Source organism: Macaca thibetana, chromosome 1 (genome assembly GCF_024542745.1).
Source record: "Macaca thibetana thibetana isolate TM-01 chromosome 1, ASM2454274v1, whole genome shotgun sequence".
NCBI lineage: Eukaryota > Metazoa > Chordata > Mammalia > Primates > Cercopithecidae > Macaca > Macaca thibetana.
In genome coordinates this window covers 27,033,117-27,052,264 of record NC_065578.1, presented here as the reverse complement: position 1 = coordinate 27,052,264, position 19,148 = coordinate 27,033,117, and the positions used below count along the sequence as shown (strand labels likewise).

Sequence of the window (19,148 nt, the reverse complement as noted above, 5' to 3'; positions counted from 1 at the left end):
CCTAACTGGTCAAAATGGGTCTCAACGCAAGTTCTACTGACTCCTCAGGGCTTCGGTAGCCACCAAAGCCGCTGTGGAATTGATCACTGGTCTCTAGGAGGCGGGAGTGTCCTCTCTTGACAGGAAACGAAATGAGGTTAGAATACAGATAATAGTCTGTAGGAGTCTACCTTCTGCCTCTCCCTACCACCCCACCCCCCTCCAGTTCTCTATTCTGGAACTTCTGCCCTGAGAGGAGAAGTTGCTGCCGCAGGTCTTGCTCCAGATGGAGACAGCTGTGCATTCAGCTTGCCCAACTGCCATTTTGAGGACATCTTCTAGTTTTGTGTCCAGTGTTCCTTCCTTGGAGGAACTTCCCTACCCCCATCCCATGTGACACTCACAGGGCTGCCAATCACAGAACCCCTCCTCTGACCACAGGAGTGACTCAATCCTGGGTCAACTGGACTTTCTCAGGACTTTGGAACCGTGGAGACACTCACGGATAGAAGCTGAGTCATTTGATGTGTTTCCCCTAAAGCAGTGCTTCTCATAACAGGGTCCTTTGACCTGCAGCAACAGCATCTGGGAACTTGTTGGAAATACAGATTCCCAGGCCCCAACCCACACCTACTGGATTATAAATTCTGGGGGTAGGCCCCAGCAATCTGTTTTAAAAACCCCTCCAGGTAATTCTGCTGCATACTAGGGAACCCACAAGTTTCTGTAAGTGGGATTCCCAGAGCTTACCTGCATCTTATCCTTTCCTTGGCCTTGGCTGTTGAGATCTTCCTTAGATTCTTTGGTCTTTCCAATGTCCTTCTAGTAAATTCTTTGTTTTGTTTGAGCAAGTTAGAGTTGCTTTCTGTTGCTTGCAACCTAAGGACCCTGACTAATGGTCCTCCCATCTAATTCATATCTACACAGACCCTTCTTGAACCATGGGCCTTCCTGCCATATGTAGGCTACAATGGCTTAACTTCACCCTGGTCTTTGTATTTTGCTTCAATGCCAAACCATATTAACTCCAAAGCAGAGCTCAGTGGGCATCTGACTAGGCTCTTTCACTGTCCTGCCTATTTATTCAGCTGCCTCCCCAGTAATGCAGGTCTTTCTAAGAACATCTTTTATTCCTCCATTTATTTGACTTCTCTGTTTTTTCATCTTAGCTCCCAACCTCCTTTTTTTTTTTCTTTTTTAACTTTTAACAACACACCAATGGCATAATGAAGTTTGTTTTTTCTTTCCTATATGAGTTAAGGAACAGAATAAGCTGCTTTAGTAAAGAGGCTCAAAAATACAGAATAAATTTATTTATTTACTTATTACTGAGAGAGGATCTCATTCTGTCTTCCATGCTGGAGTACCATGGTGTGATCACAGCTCACTGTAACCTCAAACTCCTGGGTGTGAGGAATCCTCCTGCCTCAGCCTCCTGACTAGCTAGGATTACAGGTGCTCGCCACCATGCCTGGATCATGTCTCAGTGCAGCCTCAGCTTCCCAGGCTCAAGTGATTCTCCCACCTCAGCCTCCACTGGGACTATTAGCTGGGACTATTAGCATGGGCCGCCATGCCTAGTTACTTTAGGGTCTCACTATGTTGTGGAGGCTGGTCTTGAACATTTGGGCTCATGTGATCCTCCTGCCTCCACTTCCCAAATTATTGGGATTACAGGCATGAGCCACCATGCCCCAGCTAGAGTAAATTTATTTTGAATCTCTTGTTTTACAGGTTTTGTTTGTTTTTCTTATTTTGTTTTTTGTTGTTGTTTTATCCCTTTAAGCATACGGGTGATTCAGGATGGGTCCAGAGGTGAGTAAGGGGCTCTGCTCCAGGTAGTCATTCGGGGATACAGGTTCCTTCTATCTTGTTGCTCTGCCGTCTCCAAGGACATCACTGAAGCATGTATATACAAGCCTGTGGTAAGTGAGGGAAAGAGGAAGTAAATGACTAACAATTTCACTTTAGGAAATGATGTAGAAGTGATGATCACATCAATCTATACATTTTCCAGTGGTGAGTACTTAGTTACATGGTCACACCCAGCTAGCTACCATGGCAACGGTAACCATGAACTATGATCTGGACCTGGACAGCCATATACCCTGCTATATCTTGGGGAGAAAGTTATTTTATTACTAGAAGAAAGCGGGAAGTAATGGATAATGGAGACAGTTAGCAATCTTTTCACACTTTCTGACTCTGAGCCTTGTATCCAAGTGTTGAAAGGTCAAATGCCTTCACAGGGGCTAGGCAGGTGATTAACTGAGTAAAGCAATCTAAAAGGAGTGAGGTGACTGTGACAAAGTAGGAAGCACTGTGTCCTGTCTAAAGGGGGTAACAGATACTTGATCCCTTCCCCTTCTTCATTAACAGAATTCCAAGCTTTTTTGAGTGCCCAGCCTTGGAGCACAAATCATAATTTTCTATATCAATCATGAAATTCTGTTTCTAGTGTCTTCAGCCTCCCCTGTGTCTGGGAATCTCCATATGACTCGGTCAGTGGAAGAGTTAAGGAAGTCTGGTGGGGGACTTCTAGTAAAGCTTTTGCTTTCCTAGTAAAGAGTCAGCCATGACTGGAGCTTCCCGATACCTGTTCTTCCTGCTTTGAATGTGGGTGAGATGCCTGGAGCTAGGGCAGCCATCTTGTGACCATGGGGTGGCAAGCAAGAGGGGAAAAGCAAAAGAACTGTGGTGATACTGAGCTAGAAAGAATGAGGGCCAGAATCTGCCTGACTCCAGACATCTTGTCATGTGAATAAGACAAAAAACCAAAACACCTATTGTTTAATGCAACTTAAAAATGGCTTATCTGAACTTCATGGCTGCTCAAAACTGATTTAATCCTTCCAGGTTTTTTTTTTTTTTCAAGTTTCAGTTATTTATTAATCTAATTATATTAATAAATATAATAATTTTTATATTTCCTGAATATTTCCTGATTAAACGGAAAATGGTGCGGATGGCTTCAGGAAGACCTTCATTCAAAAGCAGCTTTAATAGTGAAACACTTCATTTACAAATCTAGACCTTCTTTCTTCAGTTTGCTATAATCCACATTCACCAAGTAAAACTTGGATGAATCGTTGGGACCCAGTTTGTTCCAGGGCTCTGGGTTATTCTTTCTTTTCTCTTTCTTTCTTTCTTTTTTTTTTTTTTTTCTGAGACTGAGTCTCGCTTCATCACCCAGGCGGGAGCACAGTGTCCCGATCTAAACTTACTGCAAACCCCGCCTCCAGAGTTCAATCAGTTCTCTTGCCTCAGCCTCCTGAGTAGCTGGGATTACAGGCATATGCCACCACATCCAGCTAATTTTTTGTATTTTTAGTAGAGACAGGTTTCACCATGTTGGCCAGGCTGGTCGTGAATGCCTGGCCTCAAGTGATCTGCTCACCTCAGCCTCTCAAAATGCTGGGATTATAGACGTGAACCACTGCACCAGGCCTCTGGGTAATTCTTTCTGTCCCAACTAACATCTGGATTGGACAATGCCAAACTTAAGGCATACGATGCTGTTCTAATATCTCCAAATCCAATAAATAAAAAGAAGGGATCAAGCTCAGATGCTTCTTGGCCTGACTGAGGATCTGCTGGAGCTTGTTTGCAGCAGAGATTGCTGATTCGAAAGGAGAGAACCAGCCTAGCTATCAGGCCTGGACTAAGTAGTATCTGCCCCAGATATTTTAACATGTATATTCACTTTGTAAAAAGATGAAATGCATACGCTGCTTTGTAACTTAAAAAAAAAAAAAGAACTGGCCAGCCGCAGTGTGGTTCATGCCTGTAATCCTAGCACCTTGGGAGGCCCAGGTGGGTGGATCACAAGGTCAGGAGTTTGAGACCAGCTTGGCCAAGAGACCAGCCTGGCCAATATGGTGAAACCCTGTTTCTACTAAAAATACAAAAGTTAGCCAGGTGTGGTGGTGTGCGCCTACAATCCCAGCTACTCGGGAGGCTGAGGCAGGAGAATTGCTTGAACCTGGGAGGCGGAGGTTGCAGTGAGCTGAGATCACGCCATTGCATTCCAGCCTGGGTGACAGAGTGAGGCTCCAACTCAAAATAAATAAATAAGTAAATAAAAAGTATCATTTTAATGATTGCAGAATATCCACTGTATGTGTAGCTTAGCAGCTAATCAATCCTTTATCATTGGACATTTAGGTAGTTTACAGTTTAGTTGTTTTTTTTTTTGTTTTTGGGAGGGCAGTTTGCTATTATAAACAATGCTATAATGGACTAACTTTTAACTAAGCTTCTTTTTTTTTTTTTTTTTTTTTTGAGACACAGTCTCACTCTGTTGCCCAGGCTTAGTGCAGGGGCACAATCTCGGTTCACTGCAACCTCCTTCTCCTGGGTTCAAGCTATTCTCAGGCCTCAGCCTCCCGTATAGCTTGGATTACAGGCATGTGCCACCATGCCCAGCTAATTTTTGCATTTTTAGTAGAGATGGGGTTTTGCCATGTTGACCAGACTAGTCTCGAATCTCTGACCTCAAGTGATCCACCTGTTTCGGCCTCCCAAAGTGCCGGGATTACAGTGGTGAGCCACTGCTCCTGACCTTAAAGTTTCTTAATATACTCTTGTAATTATATTCTTGATTATTTTCTTAACTTTCTAGAAGTGAAATGGCTGGGTCAGAAGACAATAAATAGCAATCTCTTTTAAGTAAAATGATGCACTTGCTTTTGGTTCTGTTTCTGCTACTTTGAGTAATCACTCATTTATTCATCATCCATTCACTTAACAGGCACAAGAAGCACAGAATAAAATGTGGTCCTTGTCTTCAAGGAGCTCATAATGGAATGGCAGAGGCAAGCAGGGCAACAGGCAATGAGAAGGAGTGACAATTGTGGTAGGTGGCTTTTGACAAGGTTTCCAGTGATCCCTGTCTCCCGATATTCATGCCCTTGTGTAATTCCCTACCCATGAATATAGACTGGACCTAGTGAATTGCTTCTGATGAATGGAATATGACAAAAGTGATAGGATGTCACTTCTGTGATTAGGTTACAAATAACTGTGACTTCCATCTTGATAGCTCTCTCTCTCTCTTTCTCTTGCCCTCTCATTTGCTTGGTCTGATGAAGCCAGCTGCCACACTTACTTGATGGAGAGGCCTACATGGCAGGGAACCCAGGGAGGCCTCCCACCAGCAGCTCTTGAGGAACTGAGGCCTCAGTCCAACAGCCTGTGAGGAACTGAATTCTGCCAACCATCATGTGAGCTAGGAAGCAGATGTTTTCCACCGAGCCTTTACTGACCAAGGACTTAGCTAAGCCATGCCTGGATGCCTGATCCATTAAAACTGAGAGAATGGCCGGGCGCGGTGGCTCAAGCCTGTAATCCCAGCACTTTGGGAGGCCGAGGCGGGTGGATCACGAGGTCGGGAGATCGAGACTATCCTGGCTAACATGGTGAAACCCCGTCTCTACTAAAAATACAAAAAACTAGCCGGGCGTGGTGGCGGACGCCTGTAGTCTCAGCTACTTGGGAGGCTGAGGCGGGAGAATGGCGTGAACCCGGGAGGCGGAGCTTGCAGTGAGCCGAGATCACGCCACTGCACTCCAGCCTGGGAGACACAGCGAGACTCCGTCTCAAAAAAAAAAAAAAAAAAAACTGAGAGAATGAATGGGTATAGTCTTAAGCCCCTACATTTTGGAGAATTTGTTGCATAGCAATAGATGACTAATACACAAGCAGAGTGGTACAAATGAGTGTGTGATAGGTACAGGCATGAAGGAGAAGCATGAAACCACCATGGTGGGGAAGGGCCATGTCTGGTAGGAGTTCTGAGTGGAGGGCAGGCTTGCATTGCATTTTGCAAGCTAAGAAGGCATTAGTTAGGGAAAGAGAAGAAGTTTCCAGAACAATCAAGCTCTGAGACCATTTCCCTAACCTGTATTACCAGATCACTTGTTGCACCCTTGGCTAGAGGTAAATTCACTGTGAAGTTAGCAGAGTTTAAGCCCCAGGGCCACTCACCTGCATAAACTCCTTTTAAAGCCCAAGAAGGGTCCTAGTAATGTTGTGTTTACAATTCTGCACTATTTTTCTTAAGGAGAGCCACCTAATTTAGGCTCCTGCATCAGTGGACTTGCCAAGACCCTTTTAACGCCCTGCCCCTCAACACTCTCAATCTATAGCATATACTTACCAGTCCTTTTTGGCTCTGCCTCCTCAAATACTGCTTCTCAGCAGCTCACCCTAGCCCTTCAGCCTTTACTTCCTTAACCTAAACAATCCAGGTTCTGGAGTTTTCCCTACAGGCCCTGTTCTCTACCTCTTTAATCATCTTTACTGCTGTTTTTGTTTTATTTATTTATTTTATTGAGACGGAGTTTTGCTCTTGTTGCCCAGGCTGGAATGCAGTGGCGCCATCTTGGCTCACTGCAACCTCCGCCTCCTGGGTTCAAGCAATTCTCCTGCCTCAGCCTTCCTGAATAGGTGGAATTACAGGCACGCACAACCACGCCAGGCTAATTTTGTATTTTTAGTAGAGATGGGGTTTCTCCATGTTGGTCAGGATGGTCTCTAACTGCCGACCTCAGGTGATCTGCCCACCTTGGCCTCCCAAAGTGCTAGGATTACAGGCGTGAGCCACCACACCCGGCCTTCTACTGCTGTTTTTGAAGACTCAAAAAAGTTTTTCCTTAAGTGGTAGTTTCCAGAATGGATGTGTTTTTGTAAAAGGCAAGCCTGGTTCCTGACCAGATGGCATTCAAGCAGGGAGGGCCACATGGGGCCCTCAGAACAGCCTCTCTGCCCATTGTTTCCCTACCTCCCACCCCCAACTTTAGAATGACAAAGTTTCATCTGATGAAAGGAGGGAGTGGCTGGGGAGAAAGTAGAAGGGGCAACAGGAGAGGGGGCACCCTGCAACTTCCTTAGAGATGGGACCTCTCTTTTAAGATGCTTTTGGCATCTCAAGCTGCTGATGGGTCCAAGAGGGAAGGAAACTGACATCACTCATACCTACTCTGTGCCACGCACTTGGGCTTTCCAGACACTATATCATGGAATCCTTGCTACATCCCTGAAAGAGAGAGACTCCTCATTTTATTTTATTTTATTTTATTTATTTTTGAGACGGAGTCTCGGTCTGTTGCCCAGGCTGGAGTGCAATGGCACGATCTCGACTCACTGCAATCTCTGCCTCCCGGGTTCAACTGATTCTCCTGCCTCAGCCTCCCGAATAGCTGGGATTACAGGCATGAGCCACCATGCCCAGCTAATTTTTTAAAAAATATTTTTTGTAGAGATAGAAGTCTTCACTGTGTTGGTCAGGCTGCTCTCAAACTCCTGACCTCAAGTGATCCGCCTGCCTTGGCCTCCCAAAGTGTTGGGATTACAGGCGTGAGCCCCTGCACCTGAAAACTCCCCATTTTATAGCTGGGGAAACTGAAGCACAGCCAGCAAGGGCCAGGTCAGGCCCAGCTAACTTGAGAGTCCAGCCTCTAACCGCAGCCCATGAACCCCCATCCTTTATTGATTCTCCCAGGGGCTACTACCTACATTCAAGTTCTAGATGAAAATTGGTGAGCATCACAACAAAAATCCACTCAGAAATAAGTTTAATAAATGAAAAAGTCAGGCAGGCCAAACTCCTGATTCTGGGAGTTCTGTGTAATAGAAGAAGACTCATCAGTGACCTGGGAGTCCTCCCAGGGTTGGGATTCACTTCTAGAGAGAAAAAAAATATGTATTGACAAGAAAAGGCAGGAGATCTAGGCCCCAAATCAGAAGATGGGGATGAGAGTTAGGCTGGACAGAGTATAGTGTGGGGATAATAATGAACAATGAAAGTAATGAGAATAGCAACTATTGTTTACTGAGTGCTTACAAGGTGCCAGGCACTGTAATACACACACACACACACACACACACACACACACACACACACACACACACACGTTATATAGGTTAGTGCATTTCGTCCTCACAGCAACCCCAACTAAATCTTACACACAGAAGCAGTGGTGAAGCAGACCAAAGTCTATGCTTCTGTGTGTAAGATTCTTCATCTTCAGGCTCCTCAACCTAAAAATAGAAATGATAACCATGCCTTTTTAGTAGGGTTGTTGTATAAGCCTAGTTGGTTAAATGTAACCACTAGGCTTTCCTAAGTCTCGGAGAATGGGAATGGGAGAAATCTGGCCCCGGTAAATGACACAAACCTGGAGAAGCAGGGCTTATAAAGTGTGATAACTTGGGAGGGTGGGGCATAGGGGTGGCTAGGGCTCATCCAGACCCAGATCTTCAGGCAGCAGAGGTGACTCATGGGAATCTCGGAAGCTAGCAGTTGAGTGCTTTGTAGGAAGTTTGCAAACAAAGCTCTTGGGTCCAGAGAGGGTGGAGAGATGCAGAGTCTATCAATATCCATTGGCCTCTCTCCAGATTGGCTCAGGAATCTGAGTGGGAGGAGCTTAGGTCTCAGGGATGCTGACGTGAGGCTGGACTAGGAAGCTGCAGTTCTCTGGGCTCTTTCACCTTCAAGGTGCTCCTACCCCAGCGCTGGAGTCACACAGTTGTGTTTGGATCCTGCCCTTCCCACCTCTGGGACTTCGACTTAATGATTTAACAATCTTGAGCCCCAGTTTTCTGTAAAGTGGAGAGAATCAGAATATATATAGCCAAATGATAGATAATAATTGTGCCCTTGGGAGAAATCAGTGAGGCGCTGCATATGAAGGATTAACATGGTGCTTTGGATGGTGCGTGCTAGTAAATAGCAGCCAGATTATTGCCAGATTCCTATTCAAGGGAGCCGAAGCAGCTTTTTCTACTTTCTGCTTCCTTTGCCTCCCCATCGCCTTCTTTGGTAGGGAAGTGGAATTGTATTCCAGAGGCAGAGTACATGTAATGCCTCTCTCACCTTTCATTCGTTTCACCTCTGAATGATTTTTATTAGTTTTGTTGTTCACAGCTCATTTCACAAAGTTGTAATTTGTCTCTTGCCTGGAGAATATTAAACTGTCAGATAAAAGCAATAGATTTTTTTATGCTAGGAATTTTCACTATGCCGATTTTCTATGTCTTTTATAGATACAACATTGGATCAGCCATGGTTCATTGATTGAAAACATCAGTGACCAATTCTGGTCTTAATAACAGCAACAACAAAAATATTTTATTGGAAAGATATGGGATAGCTTACCGAAGGGAAGCTGAAAGTCAAGCCTCAGAAGAGCACACAGGGTAGCTCCAGGGATGTAGGTAGCAGGAAGTTTTGTTCGTTTGTTTGTTTTGTTTTGTTTTGAAACAGGGTCTCACTCTGTTGCCCAGGCTGCAAGTGCAGTGGTGCAATCATGACTCACTGCAGCCTCAACCTCTAGGTTCAGGTGGTCCTCCTGCCTCAGCCTCCTGAGTAGCTGGGACCACAGGCGCATGCCACCGTGCCTAGCTAATTTTTTTATTTTGTATTATTTGTAGAGACAGGGTCTTGCTATGTTGCCTAGGCTGGTCTTGAACTGCTAGGCTCAAGCAATCCTCCAGCCTTGGCCTCCAAAAATGCTGGGATTAGAGGGTGAGCCACCATACCCTGCCTCATAATACCTTCTGATTGCTAGTTCATTTTCGAATTTCCTCGATTGTTACAAGAATTTTTTTTTTTTCTTTTTGAGATGGAGTCTCACTCTGTCGCCCAGGCTGGAGTGCAGTGGCACGATCTTGGCTCACTGCAACCTCTGCCTACCGGGTTCAAGCAATTCTCCTGCCTCAGCCTCTTGAGTAGCTGGGATTACAGGCATGCGCCACCACACCTGGTTAATTTTTGTATTTTTAGAAGAGATGGGGTTTCACCATGTTGATCAGGCTGGTCTCGAACTCCTGGCCTCGTGATCCACCTGCCTCGCCCTCCCAAAGTGCTGGGATTATAGGCGTGAGCCATCATGCCCAGCCTAAGAATGTATTTTGTAGACTTTTTCCCAAATCAGGATTGTATCAAAGTTCACTCGTTGCGATTGGTTATTGGGTCTCTTTACTCTCTTTTAGTCTAAATCCCCTACATTTGTGGATTTTTCATGATGTTGACATTTTGCAGAGTTCAGGCTAGTTGTCATGTAAAAAATTTTATGTTTTTTTGGTACAGTATTTTTTATTGTGGTAAAATATGCATAAGATTACAGTTTTAACTATTTTAAAGTGTACAAATCTGTGGCATTAGGTACATTTACAATGTTGTACAACTATCACTACTATCAATTTCTGAACTTTTTTTTTTTTTTGAGATGGAGTCTCGCTCTGTTGCCAGGTTGGAGTGCAACGGTGCGATCTCGGCTCACTGCAACCTCCACCTCCCGGGTTTAAGCAATTCTCCTGCCTCAGCCTTCTGAGTAGCTGGGACTATAGGCGTGCACCACCACAGACAGCTAATTTTTGTGTTTTTAGTAGAGACAGGGTTTCATCATCTTGGCCAGGATGGTCTCAGCCTCTTGACCTCGTGATTTGCCTGCCTCAGCCTCCCAAAGTGCCGGGATTACAGGCTTGAGCCACCGCGCCCGGCCAATTTCTGGAACTTTTTTATCATCACAAACTAAAACTCTGTACCACTAAACAATAACCCTCCATTACTTCCTACCTGTAGCTCCTGGGAACCTTTATTCTATCGTCTGTATCTATGAATTTGCCTATTTTAGGTACCTCGTGTAAGTGGAATCATATAATATTTGTCCCTTTGTATTTGGCTTATTTCACTTAGCATAATGTTTTCAAGTTTCAGCCATGTTGTAGCACGTAATAGAATTTCATTCTCTGCATTGCTTTTTTTTTTTTTTTGAGACAGAGTCTTGATCTGTCACCCAGGCTGGAGTGCAATGGTGTGATCTCGGCTCACTGCAACTTCCACCTCCCAGGTTCAAGCCATTCTCCTGCCTTAGCCTCCCGAGTAGCTGGGACTACAGGCATGCGCCACCACATCCAGCTAATTTTTGTATTTTTAGTAGAGATGTGGTTTCACCATATTGGCCAGGCTGGTCTTGAATGCCTGACCTCAAGTGACCCACCTGCCTTGGCCTCCCGAGGTGCTGGGATTACAGGTGTGAGCCACTGCACCCGGCCTGCATTGCTCTTTAAAGTTAATTTATTTGAGTCTTATATTTATTTTCTTATAACTTTTTTAACTTTTTTTTTTAACATGAAGGAATGTATTTAGATGTATTTCCAAATTTAAGAGAATCTGTCTAGACTTTTATGCTGGCCAAGTTAATTAGATTTAGATTAGTGAGCTCATAGTGAGTGGGTTAATTTATCACCAAGTTGGAGTAAAATTAACCTTCCAAAACGAACATAGTTTATAGCTTTGAATGAATAACCACCATTTCCTCTAACAAACATTCTTTTAAAAATGTAGTTTCCTATAATAAAAATTAATAGCCTCAGGATTACAAGTAAATACTCCCTGGGATTATTAAAATAAGCATTTCAATAGTATAGAAAAGCTCTTTGTCTTTTTAATTAAAAGACTTAGTCTATTTTTATGATAACATAGTTCAGAATTCTTTTAGATGCATCTTAAATTTTATGGTAACTCTTATGCAGAAATTCACTAACCCTTGGGTTTGTCTTTCTAAACAAAGCAGGCTGGATAATTAAGTGCTTGGCATTCTCTAAAGCACTTAGGCGAATAGCATCTCAAGTTTCCTGATAAAGATCAGGTCTTTGAGATTTATTATAATTTTTTTCTACATCTCTATACTCACGAAAGCTTCATAGTATAGATTTTGTTGTTGTTGAGACGGAGTTTCGCTCTTGTCGCCCAGGCTGGAGTGCGATGGTACGATCTCGGCTCACTGCAACCTCTGCCTTCCAGGTTCAAGCGATTCTCCTGCCTCAGTCTGGGATTACAGGCACCTGCCACAACACCCAGCTAATTTTTGTATTTTTAGTGGAGACAGGATTTCGCCATGTTGGCCAGGCTGGTCTTGAACTTCTGGCCTCAAGACATCCACCCGTCTTGGCCTCCCAAACTGTCGGGATTACAGGCGTGAGCCACCATGTCTGGCTCATAGTATAGCTTCTGTAAGTCCATTGTTTTCTGATTTTTAATCACTTACATATGTATGTATCTGTCATAATTCTAAACACTTTACATATATTTGTTATTTAACTCTACGAGATAAAGGCTTTTAAAAAAATCTTCTTTTTTTGGTGCATTTAAATTTTATTTGAAATTTCATTTTTATTTATTTATTTTTGAGCAGAGTTTTGCTCTGTCGCTCAGGCTGGAGTGCAGTGGAGCGATCTCAGTTCACTGCAATCTCTGCCTCCTGGGTTCAAGAGATTCTCGTGCCTCAGCCTCCCGAGTAGCTGGGATTACAGGCATGTACCACCACACCCAGCTAATTTTTGTATTTTTAGTAGAGACGAAGTTTCACCATGTTGGCCAGGCCACTCCTCACCTTATATGATCCACCTGCCTTGGCCTCCCAAAGTGCTGGGATTACAGGCGTGAGCCACCGCTCACAGCCCATGCTGTTTTAAATCTCCATTTTACATGTGTGAAAACTGAGGAACTGAGCAATACTCAACCTGTCCAAATGCACACAACTATAAGTGGGAGAGCCAGGATTCAAACACGCAATCTGTTTCCAGAGTCCTCGAAAGTCTATACATTCTCACTATGGGGGAAGAAGAAGAAAGAAAGAAAAAAAAGCGAAGTTGACAGAATGTATGACATGGTCCCTTCTATCCACAAGAAACATCCATTATTAACAGTTAATTTTGTTGTTGTTGTTGTTGTTGTTGTTGTTTTGAGACAGAGTCTTGATGTGGTGCCCAAGTTGGAGTGCAATGGTGCGATCTTGGCTCACTGCAACCTCTGCTTCCTGAGTTCAAGCAATTCACTTGCTTCAGCCTCCTGAGTAGCTGGGATTACAGGCATGTGCCACCATGCCTGGTTAGTTTTTGTATTTTTAGTAGAGATGGGGTTTCACCATGTTGGCCAGGCTGGTCTTGAACTCCTGATCTCAGGTGATTCGCCCACCTCAGTCTCCCAAAGTGCTGGGATAACAGGTGTGAACCACCGTGCCTGGCCAACAGTTTATGTTTTAACTTTAAATCTAATTATAGAGTACAAATACACAGATAATGGCATTCTTGTGGGAAGGGATAGCCATAAATTTTTTTTTTTTTTTTTTTTTTTTTTTTTGAGATGGAATCTAGCTCTGTTGCCCAGGCTGGAGTGCACTGGCATGATCCTGCTCACTGCAACCTCTGCCTCCCGGGTTCAAGCGATTCTTTTGCCTCAGCCTCCCGAGTAGAGAGTAGCTGGGGCTACAGGCATGTGCCACCATGCCTGGCTAGGTTTTGTATTTTTAGTAGAGACAGGGTTTCACTGTGTTGGCCAAGTTGGTCTCAAACTCCTGACCTCAAGTGATCCACCCACCTTGGCCTCCCAAAGTGCTGGGATTACAGGTATTAGCCACGGCACCCGGCCGGTATAGCCACGATTAAAAGCAAATATGAATCCATTATCTGGTTGGCAGGAAACTTCCAAGCAACCTAAGTTTGACACAACTCACTCTCTGGAATTGGACAGGGATATGGGCCCCCACTAACCCAGCTAACTCAGCTTAAATGTGGGCAGCTGACAACTGCTGGGTCAGTCTAGTGCTCAATAGGGCAAAGGCAGGGGCAGAAACCAGGTATCCCAGATGAGTCAGCCAGAAAAGATAATCCAGCACCAGCAGGTCTGTGGGTCTTGTGCTGGCCATGAGGACAGTTCTCAGTTATGCGGAGTCCCAGGGCTGTGCCAAAACAGCTGTTACTGGTTGTGTGGAAGAAGATACTGTCTGAAGCGTGTTAATCAAAATGAAAGGCATCCTGGTAGGAGAGTGTTGAACATGGCATGGGTATAGCCATGTGTGGGAATCAGGCATCCAGAAATGGACGAAGTCGGGCCACTGCAAATAGTACAAGAATGAATATACACAATGACTTAGGTCAGTAGTTCTCAAATGTTTTGATATCAGGATCCCTTAATGCTGTTAAAAATTACTTGTAACCCCCATGGCCGGGCATGGTGGCTCATGCCTGTAAACCCAGCACTTTGGGAGGCCGAGGTGGGTGGATCACTTGAGGTCACAAGTTCGAGACCAGCCTGGCCAATATGGTGAACCCCCCCCCCCATCCCTACTGAAAAACAACAAGAACAAAAAAATTAGCCAGATGCGGTGGCATGTGCCTGTAATCCCGGCTACTCAGGAGACTGAGGCATGAGAATCGCTTGAACCCAGGAGGCAGAGGTTGCAGTGAGCTGAGATCGTGCCATTGCACTCCAGCCTGGGCAACACAAAGAGACTCCGTATCAAAAAAAAAAAAAAAAAAAAAAAAAAAAAAATTACTGGTGACCCCAAAGAGCTTTTGTTTATATGGATTATAGCTATTTATATTTTCTCTTTTAGAAATTAAAACTGAAGAAGCTTGAAAATGCAAGAATATACCAGCACACATTCCATTAGCCATTAGCAATGAGTCAGCACATAGTCCCTGGAATATTCCACCACACCTTTGAAAGAATGAGAGTGAAAAAGGCAAATAATGAATTAGTATCATTTTTAAAGTAGTTTTGATTTCACTTACTCCCTGTTAGTGTCTTGAAGGTCTCCAGGAGGTCCCCAGACCAAACTTTGAGAATTACTGGTCTAAATAATATATAGTAGGCTGGGCGCAGTGGCCCACGCCCATAATCCTAGCACTTTGGGAGGCGAGGCGGGCAGATCATGTGAGGTTAGGAGTTCAAGACCAGCCTGGCCAATATGGTGAAACCCCATCTCTACTAAAAATACAAAAATTAGTAAGGCATGGTGGTGCATGCCTGTAGTCCCAGGTACTCAGGAGGCTGAGGCAGGAGAATTGCTTGAACCTGGGAGGTGGAGGTTGCAGTAAACCAAGATTGCACCACTGCACTCCAGCCTGGGAAACAGAGTGGGACTCTCAAAAAAAAAAAAAAAAGAAGAAAGTTAGGACTGGGTAAGTACTGTTGTTGCAAGCCATCATTGCTGCTAGTACCTTTCATTCATTCTTTTTTTTTTTTTTTTTTTTTTTGAAGACAGAGTCTTACTCTGTTATCCAGGCCAGAGTGCAGTGGTGCTATCTCAGCTCACTGCAACATCTGTCTCCCAGGTTCAAGTGATTCTTGTTCCTCAGCCACCACGCCTGGCTAATTTTTGTATTTTTAGTAGAGACAGGGTTTTGCCATGTTGGCCAGGCTGGTCTCAAACTCCTGGCCTCAAGAGATCCATCCAAAGTGCCGGGATTCCAGTTGTGAGCCACCACGCCCGGTCTATTACTGCTACTACTTTTCAAGACTCAGAGAGACTAGAAACGGAAATTCTGGGCTGGGAGTGGTGGCTCACACCTGTAATTCCAGCACTTTGGGAGGCTGAGGAGGGTGGATCACTTGAGGTCAGGAGTTCAAGACCAGCCTGGCCAACATGGTGAAACCCCATCTCTACTAAGAATATAAAAATTGGCCGGGCACGGTGGCTCACGCCTGTAATCCCAGCACTTGGGGAGGCTGAGGTGGGCGGATCACGAGGTCAGGAGATCAAGACCATCCTGGCTAACATGGTGAAACCCCGTCTCTACTAAAAATACAAAAAATTAGCCGGGTGTAGTGGCAGGTGCCTGTAGTCCCAGCTACTCGGGAGGCTGAGGCAGGAGAATGGCGTGAACCCAGGAGGCAGAGCTTGCAGTGATTGCAGATCGCACCACTGCACTCCAGCCTGGGGGACAGAGAGAGACTCCGTCTCAAATAATATAAAAATTAGCTGGGTGTGGTGGCAGGTGCCTGTAATCCCAGTTACTTCAGAGGCTGAGGCAGGAGAATCGCTTGAACCTGGGAGGTGGAGGTTGCAGTGAGCTGAGATCATGTCATTACACTCCAGCCTGGGAGACAAGAGTGAAACTTCTTCTCAAAACAAAACAAACTGATATTCTGCTGCAGAAAAAACTCATGTCTCCAGCAATGATCGTATTGGCCAACAGAAACAGCCAAGTGCAGGAAATGGCTTCTACCTCATTTCTCCCTTACGAATCTTACCTAAATACATCTAATGGACCATATCTAGTTCTTACCCAGAATCCTACATGAATGGAAGCCTGTGAAATGCCATTTATAAAATTCCACCTCTGCAGTATGAGAAGGTTCACTAGAATGAAGTAGGAAAGTGTTAAGTCCCAGTTGAACATATTCAACACACATTTCTGTCTATGGATTGATTAGAATGTGAGCTCCACGAGGGCAGAGAGTTTAGCCTGACTTGTGGTGTTTTCGTTTTGTTTTGTTTTTAAGACAGGGTCTCACTCTGTCACCCAGGCTGGAGTGTAGTGGCGCAACCATAGGTCACTGCAGACTCGAACTCCTGGGGTCAAGCAATTCTTCCACCTCAGCCTCCTGAGTAGCTGAGACTACAGGCATGTGTACTGCTGATATTGGTGATACTCTTCTTTTTTTTTTTGAGTTTTGCTCTTGTTGCCCAGGCTGCTGGAGTGCAATGGCTTGATCTCGGCTCACTGCAACCTCCACCTCCCAGGTTCAATCGATTCTTCTGCCTCAGCCTCCCAAGTAGCTGGGACTACAGGCGCCCGCCACCACGTCCAGCTAATTTTTGTATTTTTAGTAGAGACAAGGTTTCACCATGTTGGCCAGGATGGTCTCGATCTCTTGACCTCGTGATCTGCCCACCTCAGCCTCCCAAAGTGTTGGGATTACAGGCGTGAGCCACTGCACCCAGACAGAATTTCCTGCCTTTTTAAGGTTGCATAGTGTTCCATTATATGTATACCAAATGTGTTTATACATTGGACATTTGGGTTGCTTCCATCTCTTAGCTATTGTGAATAGTGCTGCTGTGAACATGGGTGTGCAAATATCTCTTGGAGATCCTGCTTTCAATTCTTAGGGATATATACCCAGAAGGGGATTGCTGGATCATATGTTAGTTCTATTTTCAATTTTTTTCAGGAACCACCATATTGCTTTCCATAACGTTGCGCCATTTTACAATCCTACCAACTACAGATTGCTTTTAGAAGCTCAACAATCATATATATCATAAGAAATTGCCTCAAGTACAATATAGAACATCAACAGAAGTAAAATCCAGACCATTGTACTTCATATACGTCAATCAGGAGGGTTTAAATTAATAACTCTTATAAAACACCGATCATACATTCATCATATCTTTTCAAAATGGAAATATATAAATTAGAGGTCTTATTTTTATTTTATTTTTATATATTTGTTTATTTTTCGAGACGGAGTCTCTCACTCTGTCGCCCAGGCTGCAGTGCAGTGGTGCCATCTCAGCTCACTCCAAGCTCTGCCTCCTGTAATTCTCATGCCTTAGCCTCCTGAGTAGCTGGGACTACAGGTGCCTGCCACCACACCTGCCTAATTTTTGTATGTTTTGTAGAGATGAAGTTTCACCATATTGGCCAGGCTGATCTTGAACTCCTGACCTCAGGTGATCTGCCTGCCTCAGCCTCCCAAAGTGCTAGGATTACAGGTGGGAGCCACCGTGCCCAGCCTTTGGATTTTATTCTTTTTTTTTTTTTTTTTTTGAGATAGAGTCTTGCTCTGTAGCTCAGGCTGGAGTGCAGTGGCACGATCTCAGCTCACTGCAACCTCTGTCTCCCGGGTCCTGGTTCAAGCGATTCTCTTGCCTCCCGAGAAGCTGGGACTACAGGCCCGCGCCACCATGCCCAGCTAATTTTTGTATTTTTAGTAGAGACGGGGTTTCACCATGTTGGCCAGGATGGTCTCGATCTCTTGACATTGTGATCCACCTGCCTCGGCCTCCCAAAGTGCTGGGATTATAGGCGTGAGCCACCGCGCCCAGCCTGGATTTTATTCTTAAATGACTGTAAAGACACTGGAGTGCTAGCAAGATACAGCTTCTGCTCTGGGGAGGAATTTGCATGCTGTCTTGTAGCTCTGTTTTAGAATCATAGCTGCCACATAATGATATTTTGGTAAATGATAGAATACATATATGATGGTGGTCCCATAAGATTATATAATATTTTTACTGTACCTTTTCTATGTTTTTTATATGTTTAAATACACAAATACATGCCATTGTGTTACAATTGCCTACAGTATTTAGTACAGTCACATGCTGTACAGATTTGTATTCTAGGAGCAATAGGTTATACCATATAGCTTAGGTGTGTATAAGTCCATTTTACGATGTTCGTACAATGATGAAACTACCTAATGAGGCATTTCTCAGCACATATTCCTGTCCTTAAACAGCGTGTATATATATGTAAATACTTTAGGCATAACCTTTCTGGGGCTATTGCATTGGTTACTCATGGGCTCCCTCTGGTGGAGTTGGTGGCTCAGTTTGCAGGGTTTTCAGACCAGGAAAAGCAAAGTAAATGAGCAATTTAGCCTTCCATTCAACAAACATTTACTGAGTGCCTACAATGTACCAGGCTCCATTCTGGTGCTGAAAAACATCCGTGAACAAATTGGACAAACATCCATGGACTCATAGAGCTTACATTCTGGTAGGGGGAGAGAGACACTAAGCCAAATTTACAAGCAACTTGTGGGATGGGAAAATACAAGGAGGATGGTAGTGTTCCAATTTTAAATGTAGTGTCAGGGAAGATCCCATTGAGAAAGTGACATGTGAATAAAGATGTAAATGAGGTGAGCGGGTGAATGATGCAGGTATCTGGGGGAAGAGCACTCCAGGCAGACGGATTAAAAAGCACAAAGGCCCTGAGCCTACCTGCAGGTTTGAGGAATGGCAGAGGCCAGTGTGCTTTAAGGGGAAGGATGACAGAAGGAGTAGGAGTTGAGGTTAGAGCAGAGTTGTACTGGAGGTGTCAAATCTTGAGGGTCCTGTAGGCCAATATAAGGATTTTGGTTTTCACTCTGAAATAGGAATGCATTGGAGGAGGGACATGATCTAATTAGGGTTTTAATAGGAGCCCATTGCTACCATATTAATAGATTGTGGGGGCCGGACACGGAGGCTCACGCCTGTAATCCCAGCACTTTGGGAGGCTGAGGCTTACGGATCACTTGAGGCCAGGAGTTCAAGACCAACCTGGCCAACATGGCAAAACCCCATCTCTACTAAAAATGTAACAATTAGCCGGGTGTGCTGTCAGGCGCCTGTAATTCCAGCTATTCAGGAGGCTGAGGC

The 19,148-nt window shown here is 44.5% G+C and overlaps 1 protein-coding gene and 1 pseudogene across 1 annotated transcript in view; both read left to right on the top strand.

Annotated features, from left to right (window-relative positions):
* The window catches only part of RPA2 (replication protein A2), a 342,664-nt gene that overhangs the window by 138,718 nt on the left and 184,798 nt on the right, over positions 1 to 19,148 (top strand). The window lies entirely within an intron of this gene.
* LOC126958454 (protein GVQW1-like) lies at positions 10,250 to 10,424 on the top strand (annotated as a pseudogene).